The following is a 15,683-nucleotide window of genomic DNA, read 5'->3' as shown; positions in this document are numbered from 1 at the left end:
CAGACATTCAAGCAAAAGTTTCTGCTGTACCTCAAAGCATCAGACCTCGTGGGTGCGTCTGATGCAAGGAAGATTGCGCTTCTCCTCTCAACAGCGGGTGATCAAACCACCGATTTGCCCGTGTTATCCCCGGCGGACAGTCAGATACCGGATGGTGGCTCGTCTGCTCCAGCTGTCGTTGTTCGACAGGCTGCGCCCCGCTCGCATGGTGTCTGTATGGCTGATGGTTCTGTTGTGCATCGGAACAGATGGACACAGCGCAAGGTTGCCTGCCCGCAACCGCTTTATACTCCGTTTCCGTCCGTTGTTTTGCCACCTCCTGATACCTCGAACTATGAGGCCACCAGTCAGGCTTCCATCCCGCCTGTCAAGGCGCCGTCGTCCCCACCACCACGTCTCCGGCGGTCGACAAGGCTCAGGCGCAAGCCACAGAGACTGGATTTATGAACACTTGTGCTGTTTGTTATGTTCTGTTTTCTTGCTTTAGACAGCTGTCTTCACATGTAAATACATTCACATATGCCACCGTTTGTAAATAGGCTAGTCTAGGCCACCACTTGTATATATATTTCCACAGGCCAACAGGACATACACAAAAAAAAAGGGGAGCTGTCATGATATGCAAACATGCACATAATGATAGACAGACAGGCAGCTAATGAACACAGAGAATAGGACATGACCAATGAGCAGGCAGGACACTCAGGGGTGGGATCTCACTATGAAAGGCATGAGGCACTCACACTCCGCCTCTTTCCACTGATGAACATCTACAGAGTGCGTCAGGGTGTATGTGCAGTATTACATCTCCAGCACGTGGATAAGAGCTAGTCTGATTCAGTCAGACAGAGTAACCACACTTAGGTTAGCAGAGAATCGAACTCATTACGAACTGTGCTAACTGTGCTACTAGTTCAATAAATCAGATTGAACCGACTTCAAAGTCTGGAGTATCTTTTGGTCAAAGCTGCATCCAGTTGCAGCCAGTGTTATCCCAGAGTACATAGAACATCTGGGAGAATAAACCGGGTGGGAGGAGAATTTGATTATGCTGCTCGCTTTCCCAAGGCAGCGGAAGGTGTAGACAGAGTCAATGGATGGGAAACATTGTTCTAATGACGCAGGAAGCAGAACTTTCCACTCTGAGGCAAACCCCCCCCCCCCCCCCCCCCCACACACACACATACACAAAAGTGGAATCCTCCATTATTAACAATCCTGTGATTCAATATGGCTCCCCAGAGGCACAGCCCCCAGTACCGCCCATGGCACATAACATGCCAGGGGGCAGTGCCATGGTATTGGCCAGGCATGTCCCTCTCCCCCTGGGGGCTATATGTACCTTTGGGCACCCAGTGGGTTCCTTTCACGTGGTTTACGTATTTCAGAAGTAGATGACAACACGCCGACTTTGGCGGAATTCCTTTGGGGCTGGAGCACATGGCAGGGAAGCCCTTTAAGTAACATTTAGTTGATAGAAATGAAGTTCCCGACCTTTCTGGGCAGGAACCACCTTGTGTCACCGGTGAGGGGGTGGGGAAAATTGGAAAACCAGATCTCGCTGGCCAGAGTCTAGTTTTCCGAGTCTCGTGGGACATTGCGCCAATGTTACCGTTTGCGTCCATGGCGAACATGTGCACAAAATCGCCCCTCATCTATGAGGCAGGTTCAATCCATACACCTTTCTTGAGTTAGTTGATTTCAGATGCAGCATCAAAAGACGTCCACACTGATTTCATCTTAAAATCCACGTGGTGAGATGAGTCAGGAGTTCCCATCTAAGGTGTGCATCTCTTGCAGCCACAGATTTACATCCGGCATCTTCCCAATCCCAATTAAACCTTCTTTGCAGATACATGACAACATTAGGGAATTTGAATGGCTCACATTGGGGAAATCATGCAGGTACCTGATTTTCTACATTTGATGGGTCAAGGTGCATTATATAGGTTTGTCATGGAAACTACAAAATTAACCATTTTACCTAATGGCATCTTGTGCTGATGGCAGTAAACGGTAGCAACTGGGGACACACACATGCAGGAGAACATTTTGTAACATGACTTTATGTTCTTTGGCACTGAAATACGTCAAAAGTGCCAGAATAACCCAGGACCTCCTCAAATACATGAGGATAGAAGGGTACAAGAGCTAAACTTTACCATTAAAGGAAGCACAATATGAAAATGTCGACGATCAGAACATCTGGAAAATATCAGCCACAGCCTGAGAAGATTAACGTCAAATTATTAAAGTGTCTTCCCCCTCCTAGAGGTAGTTTGTGCGAATATTTTCCTCATAAGTTGTTCTTCCCTGTAGGCTCTTCACAACCTGCACTAGGCAAAGCTGACATTGTATTCAGCCCAATGGCAACACAGTGGCACTGTGGTTAGCACTGTTGCTTCACAGCGCCTGGATCCCACGTTCGATTCCCGGCTTGGGTCGCTGTCTGTGCGGAGTCTGCATGTTCTCCCCGTGTCTGTGTGGGTTTCCGCTGGGTGATCCGGTTTCCTCCCACAAGTCCTGAAAGAAACGCTGGTTTGGCGAATCAGATATTCCGAATTCTCCTTCTGTGTACCTGAATAGGCGCTGGAGTGTGGCGACTAGGGGATTTTCACAGTAACTTCATTGTGACAATCATAAAGATTATCATTATTATTCCAATGTGGCCCAGGATAAGGGGTCCATATTCTGGTTGGAACATAAACCTTTGTAAATTCAGAGATACACGGCATTTTCTGACCATTAGTTCAAAACGGTATACCTGTGATTCACACGTACCAGAATTTCCTGTATGCTCTGCCATAGAAAAGGCACTCCACACACAACATGAAATCAGACACAGAAAATCACCTCCAGAATGCTGCTTAAGCATTGATATGAAATTGTGCTAAGTTGGAATCATAGAATCATAGAATCCCTACAGTACACAAGGAGGCAATTCGGCCCATCGAGTCTGCACCAACCCTCTGAAAGAATACCCTACCTCAGCCCACTCCCCTACCCTGTCGTGGTAACCCCACCCAACCAGCACATCCTTGGACATTAAGGCGCAATTTAGCATGGCCAATCCACCTAACCTGTATATCTTTGGACTGTGGGAGGAAACCGGGGTACCCGGAAGAAACCCACGCAGACACGGGGAGAAAGTACAATCTCCAAACAGGCAGTCACCCAAGACTGGAACTGAACCTGGGAACCTTGCTCTGTGAAGCATCAGTGCCAGCCACTGTGCCAAATGCAGTAGAACAACTAATTCCAATCTGGTGCTCCCATCCATTCAAACCAAATGAAGCCTTCAATCAATTTATACCAGTTTTTCTTTCTCCACAGATGCTGCCAGATTTTCTGAATTTATCTGGCACCTTCTGTTTATATTTCAGATTTCCAGTATCCGCATATTTTACTTTTATTACACCAGTTTGATTTTGGCATAAAATTGATTTGAAAGCCAAGGGGATTGATTCTCCCCAAAAAATGACTGTTTAATTTTGGGAGAGTCTTGTGGAGTGTTTTGTGCTGGCTGTAATGATATGATCGCGATCTGTATTCACACGCACATTGTGCAAAAAATGAGCCCCCACGCGAAACCCGCCTTGCCTGATTCCCTTGCCATCTGATTTGCCCGACTCGAGCTTCAGCTGCTCGAGCTAACAAGGGGGAAGCTGCATGGAAATGGTCCCTCAGCGCTCACTCCCAGTCAAGCCAGGAGGATGGCAGCGCAGAGACCAGCTCCTTGCTTTGGGGATTCCAACCAGGCAAGGCTTATCGACACCTTGGATGAGAGGCGGGACACCCTGAGGTGATAGGAGATCCAGTAGCAGGGTTAGCAAAGCCGTCTGGAAGATAGTGGCAGCTGCAATAAATGTGGGCAGCATGACCAGGAGGACCGCCTTCCAATGGAGGAAGAAGATGAATGACCTCCTACAAGCTGCAAGGGTAAGTTACCAATTCCCTCCTCCTGCATCAAACCCGCCTGCCACTCTTCAATTTCCAACCCCCCCCCCCCCGCCCCCCTCAAATCAGCCACCCTCCCCCTGTCCCCACCAGCAATCCACTGGCTGACACCTCGCACCCTCCCAACACCCGACCGCTAAGCTTGTTCCTCAGAACGCCCGGCACTTACTGATGTGTTGGGTGTTCTGGATCACATACAGGTCACCAACACTTGAAATAGTGCAACACTATTTTATTGAATCATTAACTGTTTAAACATACTCAGACTGTGGGTTAATACGATACTAGCTTTAACTAAAGACCTTTGCCTTGTCCTAAGCAGTCGATGCACTCAGCACATGGTGAATGTCTGTGTTGCAGGCTGTGAGCTCTGTCCTCCTAGCTAGCTGCAACTCGAATGAGCGGGAACTCTGATGCCCCCTGTCTTTATAACGTGTGCTCTCACTGGTGATTGGCTGTGGTGTTGTGTGTGTTGATTGGTCCCACTGTGTGTCCATCAGTGTGTGTCTGCACCATGATATACTGGTGTATATTATGACACTTACCATCACAACCCCTTCATGTCCAGGTGCGGGGTCCACACATGCCACCTGCTATAGACACATTGACATGCCAAGCATGTGGCTCACAATTACCTCTCTTTGTCCCCGCAAGAGAACATAGCCCATAATAAGAGGGAAAGGGCAAAAACGGAGGTCGGAATCCCGGAACTGTGAGTCCTCATGAAAAAGGGGACTAGAGATGGTGGGATTGCCTGAGGAAAGAGCTGTGACCGATAGCGAGGTTGGTCTGCGCCAGAGAAGTGAGGATCCACTGCCCCTTCATCCAGATGACCTGCCTCAAGTTGATGTCCCAGAAACCTATCCTTTCCTTTCACTGAAGCCATGCCCATTATCCCGCAGGTTCAGCATCTGATGAGGCCCGGCCCCCTGGACACAGACCCACAATTCTGTATTGATGTTACACAGACCCTTGGAAGGGTGAACAGGGTGGTCGGGAAGGGGGACAGGGTGGTCGGGGTAGGGGTGGTGTGACAGGGAGAAAGGTAGAACTGACGAACACATAGCCTCATCGCGTGTGAATCTGGAGTTGTGAGGGCCTCCCTGGTCCCCTGGCATGTCAGACTATTGCCGACACCTGTCCTCCATTCTCCGGCTCCTCTGTGGGCTCATCCTCCAACCCCTCATGCTCCTCCTCCTCAGACGTGATTGCATATTCGTCCTCCTGCTGCTGCTCATTCAGTATGTTGCCCTGCTCCTGTGGAAAGTTGTAGAGGGCACAGCAGATCAACACAAAGCGGGAGACCCTCTGGAGGCTGTACTGCAAAGCTCTGCCAGAGCAGTCCAGGCAGTGGAATTGCACGTTGGGCAGCCAATGGGCTGCTCAATGACAACGCTGGTGGCAGCATGGGCCTCTTTGTAATAGGTCTCCACCTGAGACTCAGGCCTCCACGCTGGCATCATCAGCCATGACCTCAGCGGGTATCCCTTGCCCCTCACGAGCCAACCCATCATCCTGGGGTGGTCCTCAAAGACACTGGGGATTTCCGAGTGCCCCAAGATGAAGCTGTTATGCATGCCCCCTGTGCAGCAGGCACACACGTGCATGATCCTTAAGCAGTGGTCACACAGATCTGTACATTCAGGGAGTACAACCCCTTCCTGTTAATATAAAATATATCATGATGCCTTGGTGCTCACGGGGTGACATGTGTGCCATCAATGCCCCACTGGACCTGGGCATCCCGGCGAATCCTGCAGCACGGGCATCTTGGTGGGCCTGGTCGAGCTCAAAGGTGATGGAGTCTGATGCCTGGGCTCACAGAGTATCCATCATATTCCGGATGCACCTGTTGGCTGACGATTGTGAAATGACACACAGGCCTCCACTCGAATGACCTAGTGGCGCAGATTAAGGACTGCAGTGACCCTCACCACCACCTGGAGTGTGTGTCTGCCACTCCCTCCTTTGAAATAATAATAATATTAACATAATAACCTTTTATTGTCACAAGTATGAAGTTACTGTGAAAAGCCCCTAGTCGCCACATTCGGGCACCTGTTCAGGTAAGCTGGTACGGGAATTGAACCCGCGCTGTTGGCCTTGTTCTGCATCACAAACCAGCTGTCTAGCCCACTGAGCTAAACCAGCCCTCTGAATTAGCCTTCAGCTGTGAAGTTAGAGGCTGCTCACAGTCAAAGGAGGTGAAATAGACTTTCATGAGATAAGCCGTAGCATGGCTCTGTCCTGGGAGATTTTGGTAGGACAGACAGGCTGCAGCAGTGGTTGCCCCTGTTCTGGGTCTCCACAATATTTAAAGATGGCTTGAATGTTTCACATACGCAAACCCCCACCCCAGGGTCGACCCTCAACCTGGTCCCCTCCAGCTCCCTGAACATTCCCAGCCCCCCTGAAGGACCTTCCACAACCCCACCACTCCAACCCCCCCCCCAACCCCCTCCGCCCCCACAGCTACTTACCTCCTCACCCCCTAGGTAGCTATTTCTCCAGGTCCCCATTTTTGTAGAGTTCTCGCTGGGGAGTGGGGAGCAGGGGGGGGGGCGGGGGTGGGGGGGGGTGCTCCTGGGATGCCACTGCATTTGACTTCAATCTCGATAACGAGATTGAAATGAATGTAAGTTAGGCTCAATCAGCTTCTCGTCATTTCTGGGCGAGATCCTGATCACATCATCGGGAGCAGGCCGGGTGAATGGCAAACTTTTCGCCACCGGGCATAAATCCCGTTTTAGCCACCTGCCGCTATTCACCCAGCACAATGTGATCAGCGCCGGCCGCAACACAGTGGGAGAAAATCGCACCCAACGTTCCATTGGACGAGCTGTGAGTTTGCGAAAACCTTGTACGGAGCCAATTCAATGAATGTTCCGGCCCTAATTATAAAAATATCATTCTAGAGACCAGCTAAGCTCTGTTTTATGTGACCCGTTTCCACTTACTGATTATTAAAGAAGCCTTGTTTTCGTTGGTCTTGTAATGAGCATGTTGTTTGGATAATTATCAAGTTTATTTATGTTCAGTCCTTCCAGGCTAAATAATTGTCCTCAGGATGGAAGATAGGAAATAAATGTTGCGTCAGAGAAATACCATTGTACTTGATTCTATCATCAGAGGCACACTGCCTGTCATATCTGCCTGATTTTCATCTACTGTACAGTGTTCAGACTATTACCGTCTTACAAAGACTTCAGTGATTAATAATTTCAGGGTGTGGGGGTATCATTGCAACTCACAAAAATGAAGTCAAATCCAATTAAAGTAAAAATAATACTGCAAAGAGCTGGTGGGTTGCACTGTTTTTTTCCCTTATTGCTACATTGTCTTCTCTCAGGAAAAGTGTTGATATTTCTATCGTTATCAGTGAAGTTGATTTTAACTCCCAACAGCTTTCGGGCAGGAACTCATTTTAATTCTGACCTGCCCAGGGGCAACTTCAGACTACAGGGGCGTCATTCTCTGACCCCCCAGCCGGTCGGAGAATGGCCGTTGGCCGCCGTGAATCCCGCCCCCACCGGTTGCTGAAGTCTCCGGTACCGGATATTCGGCGGGGGCGGGAATCGGGCCGCGCCGGTTGGCGGGCCCCCCTGCTCGATTCTCCGGCCCGGATGGGCCAAAGTCCTGCCGAGAAATTGCCTGTCCCGCCGGCGTAAATTAGAGTACCTATTTACCGGCGGGACAAGGCAGCGTGGGCGGGCTCCGGGGTCCTGGGGGGGGTGCGGGGCGATCTGACCCCGGGGATGACCCCACGGTGGCCTGGCCCGCGATCGGGGCCCACCGATCCGCGGGCAGGCCTGTGCCGTGGGGGCACTCTTTCCCTTCCGCCTCTGCAACGGTCTCCACCATGGCGGAGGCGGAAGAGACTCTCCCCACTGCGCATGCGCGGGAAACTGTCAGCGGCCGCTGACGCTCCCGCGCATGCGCCGCCCCAACATGTCATTTCCGCGCCAGCTGGCGGGGCAACAAATGCCGTTTCCGCCAGCTGGCGGGGCGGAAAACCCTCCGGCGCCGGCCTAGCCCCTCAATGTTGGGGCTCGGCCCCCAAAGATGTGGAGCATTCCGCACCTTTGGGGCGGCGCGATGCCCGTCTGATTAGCGCCGTTTTGGGCGCCAGTCGCCGGACATCGCGCCGTTTGGGGAGAATTTCGCCCCAGGTCTCATTAAAATGCCATCAGTGCTCTTCCAGCCTGGGACAAACAGGAAAGGTATGGGAAGTGGTTGTTAGGGATGAGAAACATATCAGCCTTGATTGAATGGCGGAGCAGACTCAATAGGCCTAATGACCTAATTCTGCTCCTATGTCTTATGTCTTAAGTGCCTTTGTGCACATTTAGAAGAGCAGGTTAAAATCATGGGATCCAGATGTGTGGTAAGTCATCCAAGCATTTTAACCTGTCATCCTGCCTAGTCTCCATTGAGTCGGTACTGGGCACAGTGAAAATCTCCCCCATAGGAGCCTGTAAAAATACCTACAGCACTCGAGTCCTGTGTGTATCCTCGTAAATCAGAGTATTTATCCATAAAATGTCCTCTGCACCATCTGTGTGTGAGACGTTGGTCTAACATCTAACTTCCATAACACACAGTTTATCATTGGCACAAACAAAACTGGCAGTTAACTTCAAAGACTTTTTCCACATATAATTCAGGAAAGGCTGCCTCCATAATGATAGGTTCCCTGCTGTGAAAACTCAGTGTCTCTATTTGATCCTCTTTTGCAGTCTTTTCAATTTTGGTGATGTCCGCCGTTGTTGCCTTAAACCTTTCACACAAAGAAAATAGATTATTGGCAGCCTATTCATATCAGGCTAAGTGCCACCTATGATTAATAGCACTGGGATAAAATTTGAAGCCTGATCATCATTGTTGAGATTGTGCACAGAACTCTCATCAAACATCGTGTTGATCTACCGTTATTCTGGGATTCGCTTGTTGATAAGATACAAATGATGGTGCGGTTGATTGTCAAACCATGCAGTATACCCACTTCAATATATTTTGGTAATTTGATGGACGGCATGAAAAATGTTGAGTAAGTGGAATTTTGGTGTTGTTCCAATATGTCCACATTTGCGTCACTTTAAAACTAAATGTGTTTTTCCTGTTGTTTTTTTTTTGGGCCACATGATCCAGTTGAAAAGTAGCACTAATTTTATTTAAATCTGATAATAGATTTAACTGAAGCAGGAATATAAGAACAGGAGTAGGCCACTCACACCATCAAACCTGTTCCCCTAGTCAATTAGATCATAGCTGATTGTCCTCCTCAACGCCACCTTCCTGCTCTATCTCCATATCCCTTGAAGTCATTAGTCTCCAGAAATCTATCGATTTGTCTTGAACATACTCAATGAGTAAACTTCCACAGCACTCTGGGGTAGAGCGTTCCAAAGATTCACCACCCTCTGACAGAAGAAATTCCTCCTCATTTCAAAAATGGCCTGCACCTTATTCTGAGATTATGCCCCCTGGTTCTGACACACTGGCCAAAGGAAGACAGCTTATCAACATCCATCCTGCCATGCCCTGTTGCAATATTGTAAGTTTGAATGAAATCACCTCTTATTCTTCAAGACGCAAGAGAATACAAGCCCGGTTTACTCAATCTCTACTCATAAAACAGTCCCAGTCTGTGGACCTCTATTGCACTCCGTCTAGGGTAAGTATATCATTCCTTAGATAAGGAAGATAAAACTATAGACAATATTCCAGGTTCAGTGTCACCAATGCTTTATGCAATTGCAGTGGGCGGCACGGTGGCACAGTGATTAGCACTGTTGCGTCACAGCGCCAGGGTCCCAGGTTTGATTCCCGGCTTGGGTCACTGTCTGTGCGGAGTCTGCACGTTCTCCCCGTGTCTGCGTGGGTTTCCTCAGGGTGCTCCGGTTTCCTCCCATAAGTCCTGAAAGACGTGCTGTTAGGTGAATTGGACATTTTGAATTCTCCCTCCGTGAACCCGAACAGGCGCCGGAATGTGGCGACTAGGGGTATTTCACAGTAACATCATTGTGGTGTTAATGTAAGCCTACTTGTGACAATAAAGACTATTATTATTATAAGCATGACATCTTTACTTGTGTTTTCAAATTCCCTTGCACTGAAAGCCAACATACTACTTGTCTTCCTTTACAGGGTCTCAGCTGAAGCTAGTTAATTAGACGTGGTATTTTTTGGTGCTCTTTCCAAGGGCCGGTGTGGACACGATGGGCCGAGTGGCCTCCTTCTGCACTGTAAATTCTATGACAACTGGTTTGATCCATTTTCAGAAGCCTTCAACTGGGTGCCATAAAAGGAGGGCTCCTTCAGTGCCGCCTTGTCTGCGCCGAGTGTTATCTTGTTGCATCAGAGTGCAGCTGGAGTTTGGTGAAAAAGGGACTCTCCAGGGGTAAATTTTAAGGAATAATTTAATTTAAAGGCTAATTTCAATCAAGAGTTCAGTTTATTCTCTAATTTAGCAATTAACTGGGCAGCATGGTGGCGCAGTAATTAGCACTGCTGCCTCACGGCACAGAGGTCCCAGGTTCGATCGCAGCTCTGGGTCACTGTCCGTGTGGAGTTTGCACGTTCTCCCCGTGTTTGCGTGGGTTTCGCCCCCACAACCCAAAGATGTGCAGGGTAGGTGGATTGGCCACGCTAAATTGCCCCTTAATTGGAAAAAGCAAATTAGGCACTCTAAATTTTTTAAATAATTTTTAAAAATGATTTACCAATTAATTAAAAGTTTCTGGAGCAGCCGGGAGCTGTTCTGATCAGACAGTCTTCGTAGGATCTCAGACCAGACCCCAACAGTGGCTAGGATGCTGGACCAAAACCCTAATATTTTAGTTTATTTGTAAGACTGTGTGGAAAGAATGATTCGCTCCAGGAGCGATCGCATGAAGAAATAGGGTTCGGTTATTTTTAAAACAAAACTTTATTATGAATTCAATATTAAACTTTTTAACTTCACACCCAAAAAGAAAAGCTTACATTTATTACCCTTTAAACACGACTACTCAATTTCCCATTAAACAATAAGAAAATAAACATACAGCTCTCAATCTATCTTACTGTGGGAGAATTGTGGACACCCCTTCAGACAGAACAGAATTCAACTTCTCTCTCCAAAGATTCTTCAAAGCATTTCAAAACGTCTCTCTTCATTCCTTGACTCCATCCAGCAATGACCTCATCTCCCCAAGCTGAAAAACAAATTATCTCTGAAAGCTGCAAAGCACGTTAACTCCCCAGGGACTTTCCAGTCAAACCACAGTGCATTAGCCCAGACTGAAAACACATTCCTTTGTCAATTTACCTGCTGGCTGCTAAAAGCACCCAGACCCTACAAAACAGAATTATTTTTAAACAAACATGATCACTGCAGTCAAACACACTCTAACCCCAGGTTTTTAACCCTTAATTTGTCCAATACTTAGACCCAATATTCCTAAAGTCTTCCAGTCATCTTAGTCTTCACGTGAATCATGCTGGGACCAGCACCCTGGTGAATCGCATAACTAGGGTTGTAGATAGGGCACCTAAATAGTAGGTGGAAGGGTTTAGTTGGATGGAAAATTAGAAAATTAGTGCAGGTTAATGGTGAGGTATTGTTACCAGAAAATAAAAGGAAGAGAAAGAACATGTGAACATTTTGATTTGATTTGATTTATTATTGTCATATGTATTAGTATACAGTGAAAAGTATTATTGTTTCTTGCATGCTATGCAGACAACGCATACCGTACATAGGGAAGGAAGAAGAGACTACAGAATGTAATGTTACAGTCATAGCTAGTGTGTCGAGAAAAGATCAACTTAGTACGAGGTAGGGCCATTCAAAAGTCTGATGGCATCAGGAAAGAAGCTGTTCTTTAGTTGGTTGATACGTGACCTCAAACGTTTGTATCTTTTTACTGATGGAAGAAGGTGGAAGAGAGTATGTCCGGGGTGCATGGGTCCTTAATTATGCTTGTTGCCTTTTCAAGGCAGTGGGAATTATTGATAGAGTCAATGGATGGGAGGCTCGTTTTCACGATGGACTGGGCTACATTCACAACCTTTTTTAGTTTCCTGCAGTCTTGGGCAGAATCATGTTGTACCAAGGAATCAGACAAGAGCAGTGGAATTCGATAACAGAACTAAGTTAAAGATTTTGTGTCTGAATGCACAAAGCATTTGGAACAAATTAATGAGTTCACAAATAAGGACAAAGGGGTATGATTTGGTGGCGATTACTGAAAATTGGTTACAAGGAGACCAGGTCTGGGAGTTGAATATCCAAGGGTACTCAGTATTTCGGAGATATAAACAGAAAGGAAAATGAGGTGGTGTAGCTTTGCTCTTAAAGGAAGGGATCAGTGCTGTAGTGAGAAATTATATAGACACTGGGGATCAAGACATGGAATCAGTCTGGGTACAAATAAGAAATGGTAAAGAAAAGAAGGTCGGTGTAATCTATAGGTCCCCAAACAGTAGTAGTTCCACAGTGGGGCATAATATAAACCAGGAAATATTTGAGGCTTGTGAGAAAGGTACAATAATTATGGGTGATTTTAATATGCATAAAGACTGGATTAATCCAATTGCCAAGGCTGGCCTTGAGGGAGAGTCCATTGAATATGTTAGAGATTGTTTCTTGGCACAATATGTTGTGGAACCAACTAGGAGGCAAGCTATCCTGGATTTGGTATTGTGTAATGAAGAAGGATTAATTAATAAACTCATAGCTAAGGATCCTATAGGAAAGAGTGATCATTGCATGATAGAATGTCAAATTTTGTTTGAAGGCGAGAAACTGGAGTCCCACTCTAGTGTTCTGGAGTTCAATAAAGGTAATTACGTTGGCTTGAGGACAGATTTGGCCCTAGGGACTGGGCAGGATGACTAAAAGGCAGGACAGTTGATGAGCAGTGGCAGTTATTTCAGGAGATACTAAATTCCTCCCAAATAAAATATATTCCAGAGAGGAAGAAAGATTTTAAGAGGGGGAAAAATATCCATGATTAAGCAAGGAAGTTAAAGATAGCGTAAAGACAAAAACTAAGGCATACCATGTTGCAAAAGCCAGTGGCAGGCTGGAAGATTGGGAATCTTTTAAAGATCAACAAAGACTAACTAAAAAAGTAATAAAAAGATCAAAGGTGAATTATGAAAGAAAACTGGCACTAAATATAAAAAAGAATTCAAAAGCTTCTGCAAGTATATTATGGGAAGAGAATGTTGATCCCTTGGAGGATGAGACCAGGGATTACTGGGGAACATAGAAATGGCAGAGACACTAAATCAATATTTTGCCTCAATTTTCACAGTGGAGGACACTAGCACCATTCCAAATTAACAGGTAATGAAGAGGTAAAAGAAATGGAAGAAATTGGACAATCATCATTAATGGGGAAAAAGTACCAAACAATCTATTGGGATTGAAGGCAGGGAAGTCCCTGGGGCCTGATGGTCTACATCTTAGGGTCTTAAAGGAAGTGGCAGCGCAGATAGTGGATCCATTGGTTATTATACTCCAAAATTCAGGATGGGGAAATTTTACAGTGGTTTGGAAAAATGCTAATGTAATGCCCTTATCCAAAAAGGGGGGGAGGCAGAAAGTAAGAAACTATAGACCAGTTAGTTGCCGTTGGGAAATTGTTAGAATCCATTATTAAAGAAGTAATAACAGGATATTTTGAAAGACAAAACGCAGTCCATCAGAGTCAGCATAGTTTTATGAAGGGGAAATCGTGTTTGGCTAATTTTCTAGAGTTCTTCAAAGCTGTAACAAGTCAAGTGGATAATGGGGATCCTGTAGATGTAGTGTATCTGGACTTCCAGAAGGCATTTGATAAGGTGCCGCACAAAAGGTTAATACACAAGGTAAGATTCACATGGGGTTAGGGGTAATTTATTAGCTTGGATAGAAGACTGGCTAACTGACAGAAGGCAGAGAGTCGGGATAAATTGGTCTTTTTCTGGCTGGCAAGATGTAACTAGTGGGGTGTCATAGGGTTCGATCCTGGGGCCTCAACTATTTACAATATATATTAATGACTTGAATGCCGGGATAGAAGGTACCAAAGCCAAATTTGATGATGAACTAAAATAGATGGGACAGTAAGTTGCAATGAGGAAATAAGAAATTTACAAATTGATATAGGTAGGTTAGTTGAGTGGGTCAAAATTTGGCAGGTGGATAAATGTGAGGTTATCTATTTTGGTTGTGAAAATGAAAAAGCAACTTATTATCTAAATTTTAATATCTTTATTGTCACAAGTAGGCTTACATTGACACTGCAATGAAGTTACTGTAAAAGGTCCCCAGTCACCACATTCCGGCGCCTGTTCGGGTACACAGAGAGAGAATTCAGAATGTCCAAATTAACTAACAACATGTCTTTTGGGACTTGTGGGAGGAAACTGGAGCACTTGAAGGAAACCCACGCAGACACAGTAAGAACGTGCAGACTCCACACAGACAGTGACCCAAGCCGGGAATCGGATCTGGGACCCTGGATCTGTGAAGCAACAGTGCTAACCACTGTGCTGGGGGAGAGAACCTTCAGAGTGCTTGGATGCAGAGGGATTTGGGTGTCCTCATGCACAAATCACAGCAAACTAGCATGCAGCTACAGCTGATAATAAGGAAGGTAAATGGAATTTTGGCATTTATTGCTAAAGGAATAGAGTACAAAAGTAGGGAAGTGTTGATGCAAATGTACAAGACATTGGTAAGATCCCACCTGCAGTACTGTGCACTGTTTTGGTTCCCTTATTTGAAGAGGGATATAGTTGTCTTGGAGGCAGTTCAGAGGAGGTTCACTCGATTGATTCCCGAGATGAGGCGTTTGTTTTATGAAGAGAGATTGAGCAATTAAGGCCAATACTCTCTTGAGTTTAGGAGAATGAGAGGAGATCTAATTGAGACGTACAAGACGATAAAAGGTATGGAGAAAGTAAACGTAGAACAGATGCCTCTTCTCATGGGGCAATCTAGAATGAGAGGTCATTGCTTTCGGATAAGGTGTAACAGATTTAAAACAGAGATGAGGAGTAATTGCTTCTCTCATAGGGTTGTGAACTGTGGAATTCACTAACCCACAGTGTGGTGAGTTTTGGGACATTGAGTAAATTTAAGGAGGAGATGGACAGATTTATAATTAGCAATGAGTTGAAGGGTTATGGAGAATGGGCAGGAGGTTGGAGTTCAGGCCGAAAATAGATCAGCCATGATCCTATTGACTGGTGGAGCAGACGCAAGGGGCTTAATTGACTATCGTTTTCGCGCCGGCCCCCACGCAACATGGTGGAGCCCTACAGCGGCACGCTGATGACACTAAACTAGGAAGAAGATAGACCCCCCTCCCTGGAATGCATGCGCTTGCCGATCGATTGTCCCCGATCGCGGGCCTGACCATCATGGAGGCCCCCCGCGGAGTCTGATCCCCCCTGCCCCCCACCAGGACGGCCCCCGCAGCTGCGACGCCGAGCTTCCGCCGGGTGAAACCATACAGGAACCACACCGGCGGGTTTCAGCGGAACTCGGCGGGATCTCAGCGAGTCGACCGCGGAGAATCGCCACGGGGGCCTCTTTCAACGGCCCCCGATCGGCGCAGCGCCGACCCCGCGCGCCGGCTGCCGCTGATTCTCCAGTCGCCCGAGCATCGCGTCATGGCGTCAGACCCGATCGCAGGCATTCTCCATCGCGGAGGCTCGGATAATCTCGCCCACTATCTTTCCGTTTTTCT

At 46.9% G+C, this 15,683-nt stretch overlaps 1 long non-coding RNA gene across 3 annotated transcripts in view; it reads right to left on the bottom strand.

Moving 5' to 3' along the window:
- The window catches only part of LOC140395088 (uncharacterized), a 165,073-nt gene that overhangs the window by 108,302 nt on the left and 41,088 nt on the right, over positions 1-15,683 (bottom strand). The window contains exon 3 of one of the 3 annotated variants that reach the window (XR_011936100.1): positions 10,930-11,153. The exons of the other annotated variants lie outside the window; for them this stretch is intronic. This is a non-coding gene — a long non-coding RNA (uncharacterized lncRNA). Of the gene's footprint in view, positions 1-10,929; positions 11,154-15,683 lie in introns of those variants that run through there. 3 annotated transcript variants of the gene reach the window in all.

This window comes from Scyliorhinus torazame, chromosome 18, assembly GCF_047496885.1.
Source record: "Scyliorhinus torazame isolate Kashiwa2021f chromosome 18, sScyTor2.1, whole genome shotgun sequence".
Classification (NCBI taxonomy): Eukaryota; Metazoa; Chordata; class Chondrichthyes; order Carcharhiniformes; family Scyliorhinidae; genus Scyliorhinus; species Scyliorhinus torazame.
This window is presented reverse-complemented; position numbering and strand designations above follow the sequence as displayed.